At 36.8% G+C, this 13,905-nt stretch overlaps 1 long non-coding RNA gene across 2 annotated transcripts in view; it reads left to right on the top strand.

The window, feature by feature from the left end:
• The window catches only part of LOC105093636 (uncharacterized), a 697,614-nt gene that overhangs the window by 195,322 nt on the left and 488,387 nt on the right, over positions 1 to 13,905 (top strand). The gene's annotated exons all lie outside the window — the stretch shown is intronic.

Raw genomic sequence — 13,905 nt, forward strand, 5'->3', positions numbered from 1 at the left:
AAAAAATTACATCACTCCATATCAAACAAATGCATATTTAAAACTAAGCAAGTTTCAACAAAAAATATTACTAATGGTGTTGCACTCTGATACTTTTATTTCTATTTTATGTTAGTCTATTCTTTAAAAAAGTTGCTTGTAGTCCATTGTATTGAGTGTATGGCCCACAAATGAGATATTATTTACAATTTGAAAAGCACTACTCATCTAATTCAATATGATTTGAGTGAGGTTGAGTTGATCTCAGGAGTGGCCAAATTACTAGCAATAGAGAACCACTGAGGGATGGGTAAATAACCCAGGCAGAGTCAATGAGATGGAAGGAAACTTTTGCTGGGATGCGAGGGTGTGACTATTGTAAACCCACAGGAACTTCCCTATCATCGAGGTAGAGTGTATTTTAGGCCGGTCATTGTGTGGAGCCTGAAGTGGATGCTTTTACTGCAGAAACAAGAGTGGAGATGTGGAAAGAAACAGATCCTGGTTGATGTTGTCGGAGTCTCTGTATCAGGTCTCTTTATCAGTCACATCTCTAGATAGTTTGGTTACATAAGACAGTACATTCCCTGTATTGCTTGCTAGGCAATCTCACAGGTGGAAATCTTTAATTGTATTTACCATTTTCCATTTGATTATAAAAGGACTTTTTTTTTTATGGATAACTTCTTTTTTAAAATTTCTTAAACCTTTATTTTTGTTGGGGGAGATAATTAGATTTATTTATTTATTCTTAGAGGAGGTACTGGGGATTGAACCCAAGACCTCATACATGCTAAGCATGTGCTCTACCGCTTGAGTTATACCCTCCCCAGGACATGATTATTTTAAGGCTCTAAATTACTGCTGGGAATTACTTACAGGATGTGGGATTAAATGATCCACTTCAATTCATTGCTTGCGTCAGTGAATTCTGAATCCAAAAACATCTCTGTGGCATTGACAGCTTAAGCTCCTGAGGAGGAACATGCTCTCTGAGGACTCATTCTTGGGAGAAGTGAGAGCTCTGCTCTGAGTACAGGAGTCACATCCATTAGGAATGAAGGTGATGCCACACTGGACATTCATCATGGACAGTTCAAGAAGACTGTGTGTTTCTAAAGACACAGTAATGGAAGTAATTGAGGGAACAAAGGGTCTGATCCTTCTGCTCCCAAGGAGAGAGGGTAGTGATTGATGGCATGGAGGACACATACCCAGGGCCATGATAAGGCTTTTGAAAGGATTACAGATCTGTAGGAGGCACCCTACATCACAAGTGCATAGGGCCCCTTTAAGCCTTGGGACGGTAGGAAATTACAAAACAGAAGGATATGTTGCTTCCCTTAGTGAATGGATGGTGTAACTTAACTTGAATGTTAATTTGTGTTCCAAGTTTGACAGAACAGAATTCACACATATCATACATAGTTTTGACTTCTATCTTCAGCCAACAGTGTAATTGAACTTTTTGATTTAGGCTGTGAAGTGAAAAGTACTTTTGAAATCTGAAAGTCATATTGGGAATGAAGGTGGTGAGACATCATCTCCAGTACTTACTAGTTTATAATCTTTGGTTAATTTTGGACTTTAATAAACCACTCAGACATATCTATTTATAAGGAGAGTACACTTATCTTCCAGAGCCTTTCTGGGAAAGCAGCACAAGATACAGAAATCATGCTTGAGGTTAGAGGTCCTGGCTTTGCTTGCTATCCTTGTGACACTTAGGGGCTCTTGCTGTTGCTACCTAGGAAATGAGGATAACACCAGTGCCCGTTCTGCTGATTTCACTTGGGTTATTATGGCCACTTGATGGAAAGTGCAGGTAAAAAGGCTCTGAAAACTGCAAAGAACTGTATAAGTAAAAGAAATTATTTATCTACCTTTACAGGAAGAAATCGAACCCTGCTCTTCCCAAATGCCCTGTCAGTATTAAAAAAGAAATTAAACAAATTGTTAATTAAAGAGGGCCAGAAGTGAAAGGTTCTCAATTTTTGCAAGTTCAGTATCCTTGATTCTGTCTGATAATGAGTATGTTATGGGACTTTTGTTTTTAGGTGACTTTGTCATTAATCTTGGCAATTAGTTACTGAAAATGTTAGACAGTCAAGGCTCCTTAAAGGGTTGGTGCAAGTACAATCAGCCTTTTTGTCTATTATTCTATTCTATCCAAAGTACAATCACATCACCTTAGTCAATCCTATGATGTTAGAAATAGAAAGGATTTTAGGGATTACAAATCCAGTCTCAGCACTGTGCAGATCAAAAAAAACTAACCAGGCAGCTAAGTGAGTGGTTTAAAGATACAGCGAATTTTTGAGAGAGCTGGTATTGATCTGTAGGTCTTTTGTTCCCAGTCTGAGGTTCTCCTAATGATCCACGTTGGTTCTCAAGGAGAAAACAAAATCCCAGCTACAGGGGTTGTAATCTGTGAGTTTCTCAAACCTAAATGCACATATTGTTTCTACTGTCAGAGGAAGAGCTGAGGTACAGAATGAAGGCCGTCACAGAGGATGAGAAGCAGCATCTCCTAATGTGTCCCGGTTGCAGAAAAGCTAGTGACTGAGCACAGGACCAGGGAGAAGAGTCCCATTAGGTGGCTGCTGATCATAAAGGCACCTTCAGTCTCAGAATAAAAGAATTAGAAAAATGATGCTGTTACTCCTTGTAATATTTTCTTTGCTCTGAAAGTTAGTGGTGATTTCTAAAAATAGGGGCTGAGGCCTGAAACTATGGGATTGTTTGGAAGTCCAAAAAGATTAATTAGACAGTATGGTTCCCTCCTGTATTCTGTGTGGGTAGAAACCTGTCCTTCACCACTTTGGGCAGGAATCTAGGATTTTCTTGTTTGGGGAAATTAAGCCAACAGACTCCAGGCCAGGGACAGCGGGCATAGCAGAATATAAGCAAGAAGTGCCGGACCAGAGATGATTTCATAAAAGCTTACATACTGAATAGTGAGACCACCCAGATATATTGTACCTTTTGGACTTGTGCCTCTTGGCAAATCATTGCTGGTAGGCTAACGCAACTCAACAGGTTCTTCCCTGGAGAAATTGTCTCCAGGGAAAGACACATGATTGCTGACATATGCAGATATCTCAACAAATTGGCAGGGTTCCACTAAACAAAATGCACCCACAAAGGTAGAACTTCCAATCTGATGGCTATTATCTCTTAAATATGAATAAATCAAAAATAATAATTAAACATTTGAGAGACGTCTCCAACATGAAATACTAAAACCAAAACCAAATCAATAGAAAATGGAACTCAGAGAAATAAAGACAATGCAGGGAGTAGAAGAATACTTAAAGGGAGAGAATACTTAATCATAAACATTCTTAAAGACTCACAGGGATAATCAGAGCATACTTACATATTAAAAGTCCATAGCTAATCAAAAAAATCTGTTATTTGGAAGAATATGTTGGCTAGAGACTCAGTTACTACCCAGCAATTTGGGGGAAACATAACTAGACAGTTTGTTAGCTTTTCAATTCAAAAAGACACTAAGTTGTGTGATGCCCATGTGGTGTGTCATCTTTTTATAATCAGTGATCCCATGCGGGGGAAACTATTCATGTTGCTTGCATGTACAAAATAATTTAACCTTTAATGTTAAAATGTGTGGCACCACCCAGAACACATCCATCATGCTTGCAAGATACTTTCAATATGAGGTAAATTACATAAAAAGTTAAATAAATCTCTCAGAAAGTAACCAAAATACAAAGAAATCTAAAATTGTAGGGAAAGAGGGCAAGGGGTTAGTTCAGTCGTAGAGTGTATGCTGGGCGTACACAAGGTCCTGGGTTTAATCCCTAATACCTCTGTTAAAAACAAACGAACAAAGTTGTAGGGAAAAGGTAAGAAGTTAAAAGAATTAAGACATTAAAAAACGTATTAAGAGTATCAGAAAAAGAAAGCAGAGGGGATCTATTTAGAAAAATATTGAAGAACTGAAAAACATGTATTTTCACATTCAAAGCTTTGCCATGCATACCATGCCATCTCACCAGATTCGACAGTATTGGTCATTAATTTATTAAAGATCTATGGCGTGTCCACTGTGTGCCAGGTTCTATACTAAGTCCAGGGATGAGGTGGGAGCCAGATTATTGGGAGCCTGTCCTCATAGAGTTTACCCTCCAGGGAGGCAAAGAGACAGGAATAAATCATTCCACCAAAAATTATAAAACTGCGATTGTGACATATGATAGGAGGAAGTACGTTGTGCCAAGAAAACTCTTCTAGGGGCTTTGACCTAGTCAGAGAGATTAGGAAATGTTTCCTGAGAAAAGAGTGGTTGAGCTGTAGTGTGAAGGAAGAGTAGGTTTATCTGACCACGGAGGGCAGGGAGGAGCATCCCAGGCAGGGGAAATTGCACTACAAAGGTCCCCTGAGATAAGGGAGCTTGGTGAGTGCAAGTGCCTGAAGGAAATCCAGTGTGGATGGAATGGGGAGGACATGTGCCGGCATGGGGTGAAATGAGGCCAGAGGTCAGAGGCCAGCTCGGGGCTGACAAGGCAGAACTTCGTAGGCTATGTTAGAGTTTGCCTTTTTCCTATGGGACCCCTCTGGCATTCATTGAAATGTTGTAAGCAGGGGTGGAGATGGAGTAAAATTTGTGTTACTGTAAATGTCACTCTGCTGGCATGTGTAGAATGGATTGGAGGAGGATCAGGGAGAGATACTGCAGTGCTATTAGGGAGATTTCACAGTTGCCGTACAAAGGATGATGGTAGCTTGGACAAGTGTGATGATGAGGTGAAGAGAAAAGGAAGTTCTTGAGAAATACATAATGGGTTAAATCGGCAGGATTTTATGATAAGTTATATCAAGGGTTGATTCTTTGAATATTCTAAGGAAAACAACTTGGCTTGTCTGACCAAAAAAGCCAAAGAGAGGGAAATATAAGTTAAAGACTTGAAAAATGTCAAAGCAAATATATGAACATATAACAAAAGTGTCTACAAAATTTACCAGTGGTGGAGGGAGAGTATATCTCAGTGGTAGAGTGCATGTTTACCATGCATGAGGTCCTGGGTTTAATCTCCAGTACCTCCATTAAAATATATAAATAAATAAACAAGCAAACATAATTACTCCCCCAATTTTTAAAAAAAATTTAAAAAATTAAAAAATTTTAATTGAATACATATTGTAGGTATTGTAATTCAATACACTAAGTTTGAAAATCTAGATAAAAGGTAAATTTTCTAGGAAAATAAAAATTACTATTTCTTTTCATGATTTATGACATCCTAGGTCTCCAAGCTAGAAATAAAAGACCCAGGCTCAATGGTGGCTTCTGTGAGGGGAGTGCGAGGATTTGGGTACAATTGTTAGTGTTCTAATCATGGCATCCAGAAACAGCTCTTATATGGCTCTTTAAAAATAACTTTGATTATCACTCCATGGTCCACATTTACTCCCCACCCTAGTGAATAACACACTTGGCATTCCTCTGAGGAGTTACTGGACAGAGGAGCCATGATCTTTGCAGCATTCTTTCCTGATTCAGAGCTTTAGAGATGTGCTATATTTCTCACGTATTTTTCTGACATTTCAGCAAGACAGTAGGGAAAGGGAAAACAATGTATATGTTTTTTAGTCCATTATTTTAAACTAGAAGGAGTAGTGGGTTTTTTTCTAAATATGTCTTTAGAGTTAAAATTCATTATTTTCGTGATGTTTGAAAATTAAATGTATATGATAATCTTAAATATTTCAAGAAAAATACTTCCCCTACATGTAGATTCTCTTTATCTTAGTAGTCTTATTTATGATAAAGTTTATTTTGACATAAGGAACATCACCATTACTTATTGGTATGCAAATATTATGTCTGTATAATTTAGAATTTGAATTTGTGGAATTAGGAACATAATTTAAATAATTTGAGAGAAAACAGTTCATAAAGTTGTGAATGCCAAAGAAGTTTTTGTGTCTCAGAACTTTTGGTTTCTTTGCTTTAAAAGATCTGGCAGAAATGAACTCCAAGTACAGCAGGATAAATAATTAAATTCCTCTTCATGCAACTACAAGGTATTTTGGAATAAAAAAACAATAACAACCATACAGCAATTTACATATTTTATAAGTTACAAATTTTGTGGTTGTACAAATCAATGCTGTGGTGTGCTAACTTGTCATTAAAAGGCTAACAGCAGCATACTGTAAAAAAATGATTTAGTTGAATGGTCCTGATGCAGATATACTTAAAATCCAATAGCTTTCACCTGCTTTCATAAATGGTGGTCTGACCCAGCACACGAAATCAGGAATCAGCCTAAAGCAGGAGGAATTGAAATATTTAAAATATCCACCCTATGCTACTAATTTGCTATTTGCTTCAAAAAAACCATGTTATAATGTATTCTGTATCTTCAAATATCATATTTGGGCCTCAGAAACTTTTACATGGATTTATTTAATTTAATTTTTCTGGAATACTCTCAACTATTTTTTTTTTTTTTTTTTTTTTGCTAGGAAATTATCTGTGTGTCACCAGAAGAGTCATGCATGACTCAGAGGGGAAAGGAAACCTTATACTTCTCTCTCCATCACTGAGGACCATCAATTTTACCTCCCAAATGTCTCTCAAATGTCTATGTTGCCCCCTCTCCCTGCATCCATTCTAGGCCGAAACCCCATTGACTCTTATGCTGGTGAAACACCCTTCCAATTATCCTTGAATCCATTTTGTCCTAACAAGCAATTCTTTAGGGAGTAACTAGAGTGACTTCATTACAATGAAAAATTTATTATGATGCTGCTAGCTTATCATTTATTCATTTCCCATGCTCTTGAGATACAATTCAAAATCCTTAGCATGTGCTATAAAACACAAATGACGTTGGGCGCTGAAGATATGATGCAGGAAAAACGGATGTGGGGCATGAGGACGGCTGTGTCCCAGGTCTTGGCTGAGCCCCTGGGACATGCCCTGCCAAGTGTGGGTCTTTGGCTTCGCGCAGTTAAGAATTCAAGAGCCAGCCACAGTTGAGTAAAGTTAGATTTATTCAGAGAGATACATTGAAAGGCAAAAGAAAGGCCACGAGGTGTGGGTGTTGGGTGCTCAGATTAAAAGTAGGTATGCACTCTATAGACAGAGTGTGGGCTGTCTCTGAATGGAGAGAGAGAGGTGGTGAGGGGCAGTGCTGCCCATTCTTATGGGCTTTGGTAGCTTCATATGCAAATAAGTGGAAGGACCAGTCTGACTAGCTTGGGGTAGGGGCTGGGATTCTCAGGAAGTTGGCCATTTCCCACTCTTTGACCTTTTGTGGCTAGTCTTGGGACTGTCATGGCACCTGTGGGCATGTTATTCACCATGCTAATTAATATAGTACAACAAGCGTATAATGAAGCTCAAGGTCTACTAGAAGTTAAATCTCCCATCATCTTGATCCTGAAGGCCTACTAGGGGTTGAATCTTTCACCATTTTGATGTTAATTGCTGTAGCATTCCTTGAATGGCTGTGCCCTTCTCCCTTTCTGTCTCATTCCCCTCCCAGAGATTTTACTCCCATAATCTTATGGGGTTGCAGAGGGGCGAAGGTCCGTCTTCTGAAACTGCTTCCATGCTGAGTAGGGGCGTTGACACTGCCTAATGGAGTAAAAATCTCTGAATGTCTAATCTAGGGGCCCCAGGGGCAGGACAGCCATTTTTTTGTTTGTTTGTTTTGTTTTGTTTTTTTGCTTTCGAGGTTTGAGGGTATGGGCTGGAATCTCCGCATAGCCATCATCTGATGTGGGGCTGCTGTAACCCACTGTTTCCACTGACTTCTGATGAATTTTCTTTAAGGTGAAGCACCTTTGTAACAACAATTTGACAGTCTGTAATGACAAAAAGACTTAAAAGCCATGGTTAAACGTCTGCAATCGATAGAGACTTGTCTGTGATTATTAGAATTATGACTGATTATATTTAAATTAACATATTAAAAAAAATCCCAGTTAATGTAGCACCTGAAAAAAACCCTGAACATCTTCATGGCACTTATTATGGTTTGTGATTATATATTCATTTGTGTAACTATTCCCCTCGCTCTGTGTTCCCCTTTTGTGATTGTTTGGTCATGGATTTCACTTCTACATACGTATAAATCTTGCAATATTGTCAGTATTTTAATTTTAGACAATTATTTTTTTAAAAGAGTCTTTAAAAAATCAGATAGAAATGGCTTTAAATATTTACCCTCATTTTTACCATTTCTGTAGCTTTTTATTTCTTTATGTAAATTGCAAATTTCAATGTGGTATCAAAGTCGTTGCCTAAAGAATTTCCTTGGATATTTCTTGCAGTGCATGTCTTCTGGCAATACATTTTATTTACTTTTGTTTGTCTAAAAAAGCCTTTATTTTGCTTTCATTGCTATAAGATATCTTTGTTGGGTTAAGATTTCTGTTTTGACAGTTTTTTCTTTGAGTATTCTATTTTTGACTGGTGTATTATTTCTGACAAGAAGTCTGTTGAATACTTTATCTGTAGGTAATGCTTATTATTTGGTTGCCTTCATGATTTTCTTTTTAGCTTTTTTTTTTTTAGCAGTTTGACTAGGATGTGTTTAATTTTAAAAGTATGTATTCTACTTGGGTTTCTCTGAGTTCCTTAGATCTGTGGTTTGCTTGTTGTCTTTCATTAATTTTTGAAACTTGTTAGCTATTATCTCTTCAGCTGTTCCTCCTGCCCATTGTCCCCATTCCTCCTCCTAGAACCTAATGGTACATTTATTAGGCCAGTTGTTACTGAACCTCAACTCTTGGATGTTCTGTTCTGTTTTTGGATTCCTTTTTTCCCTTATGTTTGGATAAATTCCATTGACCTATCTTCAATTTTACTGATTCTTTCCTTAGCTTTGCCCAATCTGATGAGACGCTCATTCAAAGAATGTGTCTATAATATCATGTTTTTATTTCTAGCATTTTCATTTGATTTATTGTCTTCATTATTCTGCTAAATTTTCCCATTTATTTTATGGGAATGTTATCATCTTTACCATAACAGGTTTTAATGTAATAAGCATAGTCACTTTAAAGACTTTGTTTATTAGTTCTAACATCTTGGTCATTTCCTTTTCTGTTAAACATTTTGTTTCTGGACTGTTTTTTCTTGATTTTTTTTTGGTGTGTATCATAGTAAATAACGTTTCTTTCTATAATGTATACCCCTTCTTTTCCTCTCTGGCCATCAGTTTTGGGGATTGAACCCATCTAATCAGTAGTTGAATTGGGTCTTGGTTTTTTTTATTGCTATAACCAAATTTAGTGCTCAGCAGACTTCAGATGCTTCCAGGCATGAACCACTGCTACCTTGTACTTCGGTTGGATTTGAGATACTGGATGGGTTTCTCCATGTTTCTGGTCTACTCTCCCCTTTGAGCAGTCTTGGCACACATGTGCCAGTGTGAGGGGGTTCTCCATCCTCTTGCCAGCTGGCCTCCAATAATAGACTCCTGTTGCTCATTCCTCAGTGTTAGGTTTATGGTTAGAATGATGAGTTCTCGCCTACCCTGGTCCAGCAGTTAATCTTAGGCAGGCAGGTGTACCTGGGACTCAGGTATATAATTTCTCAGTATTTCTCTCACAGGAGAACCAAATTCTTCCTCCTATCTCTATATATTTATGTGTGGATGTGTGCATGCGTGTGTGTGTGTGTGTGTGTGTGTGTGTGTGTGTGTCTGCGGGTGGTTGATCTTGGATGGGAGAGGGTTTCCTTCTGCTTTCCTAGTGTTAGCTGATGTTAGCTTTCTATCAGTCTTGATCCTAGGCCTGAGCCAATGTCCTGCCCCGGCTCCAGGGGCAAACAGCTGTTTTTTTCTACTCTTCTCCACTGAGGCATTTTGTCTTTGCCTGGCCCCTGAGAGAAATGGTTTACACCTCCTCTCCCAGTAGCTTAAAGCTTTTGTTTGGTGTGAGATAAGGGTCTAGGCACTGGGTTGGGTTTTATATCTATGTATCACTGAGGAGTCTCATGCAGTCTTGCAGAAGAGGATTTTTTCTCCTCTTGACTTAGATAGAGAAATGGAAAGAGAAATAGAAAGCTATTTTGTGTTGAAGTAGGTTCTATATTGGACACAAGTAGATTTTAAGGAAACACTGTTAACTGCAAGATGAAATGCATGGTCTTTCTGTAACGCTCTATTAAAAAAATAAGAAACAAAATAAGTCAAATAAATGGTAGTTTAGGACTCTTCTATATTGTTCAAAAAACAGTAATTTTTTTGTAATCTTGGAAATTATATGCAATTATTAGATAGTTTTGATCTTCTGTAATTGTCTAAGGATTAGCCATCAGTATCAGTTTTTAAATTTCCAAGTGCTGTTAAGAAGCTTCTGCAAACAAGGATTTTCCAACTCTGCTTCTCGATGTGCTTAGAAAGTCTTTTGGAATTTAGTTCAGGAAGTAAAGAATGTTCAGCCATCCCTGCTGTCTGTGTCTTTTTTCTCATTTCCCTCTAAAACAGCAGCAATAACCATTGTCACTTACTGAGGACTTGCTGAGTGTCAGGACCTCCTCTGGACACCTTATTTGCACTAACTTGTTTACCCTTCACAACAGTCTTGGGTGGGGGGTGATATTTAATCCCTTCACTGAGGAAGTAGCTGTGATTTGTCCAATGTCCTATAACCACTGAGTGGCAGGGCTCAGAGTCAAGCCTGAGCAATCTGACTGGAGTACTTAAGCACAACAACAAAGCCGTTTGTTTGTTAATAATTTTGTGAAAGTTTTAGATTTTCTAAACAAACGAAAAAAGAGACACCGTGGGAATTCAAACTTAAATAATATTTTCTTAGTGCTATCTCATATAAAAAATAAATAAAATGTTTTTTCCTTACTCTAATTTTCTACCTTAATGATATTTTATGCTTTACATTTTACTTCAAAACTTTCTTAGAACTGAAAGTCTTTTCTAGGTATACCAAGAGTCATCTTAATGTGTACTACTAAATATAGTTTGGGGCAAACAGAAGAAATAATTATTCTCACTGACTAGATACTAGATGACATTAAGGAATAAATATTAAATTATTTTGGGTGTGATAATGGTGCTGTGGTTATATTTAAAAGAGTTCTTAGCTTTTTAGAATTCATATGAAAACATCTTAAGAGGAAGTAATAGCACTTAGGGATATGCTTCAAAAGAAAATTGGTACAGGTAGGGGATGAAAGTATAGGTAAAAATAATTGCCACGAATTAACCATTTTGAAACAGGGTGAGGGGAGCATGGAGGTCATTATTCTATTCTATTTGAAATTTTCCATACTAACAAGCAAAAAGAGAAAAAGAAATAGTTACATTAAGGGGCATCACTGTAACATACCAATGTTCAGTGTTCAAGGAATTGTAATAGCCTTGTCTGCCTAGTATGTTCCAGACAATGGCAATACAAGGATGGCTAAAATGCATGGTTCTTGCCATTCGATTATACACTCGTAAGAGGGAAAGTAATAATAAATTATATTTCAAGACAGCATGGTATGGGTTATGATTTTAAAAAGTAGTAGACTGCTAAAGGATTAGCACAAACCTAGACAAAATGTATTCTATCTCAGCAATCCTATGAAGATCTGATTATTATTCTGTATTTTAGAAGAATATTTAACAAAGGAAAATGTTCACTTTAAACTTTTAAGTAAGAAAACGTACTTTAAAATTTTGTAATTAAAAATTAATTTTAATTTAAAAGTTTAAAGGCTACATACCAAAATAGAAACTTAGTTATCTTTGGATGATTGAGAACATAAATTTAAAAGAAAATTATTTTGAGTTTTCAACTAATATACATTTAACCTGTATTTTTATAATAAAATTAGGCATTTCTAAATATTAATATAATTTTATTTACAATGAGTTTTTTAATCATATGTTTATGCTATAAGGAGAAAATAGCATGAGGTCATGTTAGAGGAACTGTAAATTTTTTATGCTTATGGGAAGGGGGAAAAAAATCCACTGGGCAAGGAGGGTATAGCTCAGTGGTAGAGTGTGAGCCTAGCATGCACAAGGTCCTGGGCTCAATCCCCAGTACTTCCACTAAAAATAAATAAAAACCTAATTACGCCCCCCAAAAGCCACTGGAAGTGGCTAAAAAGTGTTAAAGTAAAATGCATAATTTCCTAGGAGTGGCTAATACGATATTAGCTATTCCACACACATTGGAATTTTATTGGATTTGAAGTATATAATATAAAGATTATCAGAATGAGTTTATCAATGTGATAAACATGTCAACTTATTAATGCTACAAATGTGTCTGAAGGAAATTTTTAAACCTCAAATAATACGAAATAAATAATGGTCTTTATACAAAGGTGGGAATTCTAACATGTCTCTTTCATCTGTATTTGTAACACCCTTTAATTTGGCAAATATACTTTTTGTAGTGTATGTGTATATTTGTAGTATGAAGTAGTTTATTGGAGAGTTTATTGCTCCATTCATACAACTCATTTAATTTCTTCTGCAGTTGTATCAGCTTTACTGTTTATCCTATTTGTGTTCTTCACTTTATTTTCATATTCTATTTTTTTAAAGATGCTAAAATAGAAATTTGGAAAGTAACACTACATTTTATTTTTCTACATTGAAGAAACCATATTATACTGTTTTGGACATAACTCTTAACTTAAGGAGTTGTGTCATTTTTGTTTTATTATTTCATGAAGTGTTTTTAGACCAACCAGACAAGCATTCTTACAAAAAAGGATATTTTTGCCTTTTTATTAAAGGTATTCATTTTGCATAATATTCTGTCACTTGAATGGCACTGTTTTCTTTTTTTTCCCTTAAAGAATAATGTGGAAAATGTCTGAGTATTGTGTTAGAATTCAGAGTCATTCCACATACCATGTAATTTATATGAAAGAATCAGCTTTCCAAATATATTTCAAAAACCCTGATACTCTTTCCAACCCTTTGCAACTCATTTTTTGTAATAAAAAAAATTTTTTTTTAGCTCAATTACTTGGCACTATTTATAAAGAAAGAATTTGCAGGATGTTTGTTGCCAAGTTGTGTTATGCTCCAAAGTGAACAATTTGTTTCAGCTTTGGAGAAGTTCAGCATTTTTCTGTCTCTAGAGATAAGTAGGAAAAATGATACCATTCTATGCATTTGCTACCCCCGATCATAACTCTGTCTAGCACATGTATTAAGATGATCTCTTACTGGAACTGAATCTTAAAATTTCTTCTGTATTTGCTAAGTTGTTTCCTCTTTTTAACTTTCTACATTATATATTAACTAGAAAATAATATACATCAAAGCCATTCAATTAACAAATATTTTTGAATGAATATGATATGCAAGGCATTGTTCTGAACACTTGAGATACAACTGTGAACAAATAGGCAAAATTCTCCACCCCTCAAGGAGCCCACATTTTGGTGGAGGCTGGAGATACCATAAAGGAGTAAAAGTGATGATGCCATTTGGTCACTGTCTTAGTCTCTTTGGGCTGCTATGACAAAATACCACACCCTGGGTGCTTTATACAATTTATTGCTCATAGGTCTGGAGGTTGGAAAGTCCTAGATCAAGGTACCGGCGTGGTGGTCTTCTGGGAAGGGCCCCTTCCTGGTTCACAGCCAGCACCTCCTGCTGTGTCCTCACTTGGTGGGAGGGGCTGGGGGGTCTCTGGAGCCTCTTTTATAAGCACTGATCCCATTCATGAGGTCCCCGTCCTCACGACCTAAGGACCTCCTGGAGTCCCCACTTTCTAGTACATGACATAGGGCTCTAGAATTTTCAACATATGAATTTTTCAGGGACACAAATGTTCAGGTCATAGTAATCACAAATACTGTGGGGAAAAAAAAGAGATAGTGAGACAGTAGGGTCTGGGGACTGGGAGCTGCAGTTTAAATGAAGATTAGGAAAACATAAACTGGCTGTCATGCACCCAATCCCACACAAC

Source organism: Camelus dromedarius, chromosome 1 (genome assembly GCF_036321535.1).
Source record: "Camelus dromedarius isolate mCamDro1 chromosome 1, mCamDro1.pat, whole genome shotgun sequence".
Lineage (NCBI taxonomy): Eukaryota > Metazoa > Chordata > Mammalia > Artiodactyla > Camelidae > Camelus > Camelus dromedarius.